The 1,129-nt window shown below is 54.7% G+C and overlaps 1 protein-coding gene across 1 annotated transcript in view; it reads right to left on the bottom strand.

The window, feature by feature from the left end:
- LOC113212198 (tenascin) overlaps positions 1-1,129 on the bottom strand; it is a gene marked incomplete in the record, with an annotated part of 16,280 nt that overhangs the window by 14,736 nt on the left and 415 nt on the right.

The raw sequence follows: 1,129 nt of genomic DNA, 5'->3' as shown, positions 1-1,129 counted from the left end.
CCCAACTAACTCCCACCCAGTCCCAGTATAGATATACTCTGTCGAACAATAGGGCTGACCCGCCGCTGTCCTTATTTTGAAGGGAGTGTTTCAGCTGAAACCTGCTGTTAAACCGGAAGAAAGAGGCAATCGACAAGACAAGGCCGGAAAAAGCAGGCACATTCGTGTTGTGACTTACGAACTGCAAACGGTGAAAAATACTCTGTATCATTCTCATTTCAGTGGAACAGTATAAATTACGAATTTGCATGCGTGCACACCATGCGCGAGTCCGGTTCCGTATAGTCACTTCTTTACTCTTTAACTTCTTTCGGGTAAAACCGCGGTGACGTACAGTGCGGACAGTTAGGGGTGGGGCACATAGGGCTCTGTTTCGAGCACGCTGTGCGGCGAGCGGGGCTTCTTAACAGATCTTGAGGAAGTAAGGAAGACTGTAGTTTTTCAGAGCTCATTCACGTTTTCTCTGCGTACTTCGGCTCAGCTTGCGCTTACCCGCTCCCCCCCCCCCTCCCCCTCGAGGCGCACCCGAGTGTCGGCGGCCCGCAGCCCACTCGACGCCCGAGTATCTCCGTTGCCTACCCTCGAGGCGCTCACATTGGATCACACAACCTTCTTGTTGTCCGTGCTTGGGACGTGCTCGCACCCGGACCCGGATCAACACCCATGCCTGTCTCTCTCCCTCACACCACATGCCTGTCGCTCAGTTTGGCTGTCTCTCTCTTACTCTCGCTCTCTCCCCCCCCCCCCCCCCCCTCCCCCTCGAGGCGCACCCCCTCTCCACAGACCCCCCATCTCATCCGCACCACCACCTAAAGCCCCGCGGGGGTGTTTAAAAAGTTGTTAGGGAAGTTCCGTCATTTCCTCCTTGGCCTTAAGAGATTATCCGTCCAGAAAGTACGACGTCGGTTTTACTCGGCAGACTACTGCACGGGATCTTGACGCCTGTGAGACTCGAGGTAGGCCACCCCGCAGTACATGCATGCACTGTAGGTGAGATGTTGCCTACCCACCAGGCGCCATGAGAGCCTGCATATGATCTGAACTTTTGGCAGTATCGTAACGACGAATGACGAGTGTGTACTTTTCCTCGATGATCCCTCGGCAGCCGCCACCATGGAGGAAGTATATA

Source organism: Frankliniella occidentalis, unplaced genomic scaffold (genome assembly GCF_000697945.3).
Source record: "Frankliniella occidentalis isolate FOCC.00 unplaced genomic scaffold, Focc_3.1 Scaffold56, whole genome shotgun sequence".
NCBI lineage: Eukaryota > Metazoa > Arthropoda > Insecta > Thysanoptera > Thripidae > Frankliniella > Frankliniella occidentalis.
Note: the sequence above shows the minus strand (reverse complement) of the source record. Positions and strands in the feature narration are given on the sequence as shown.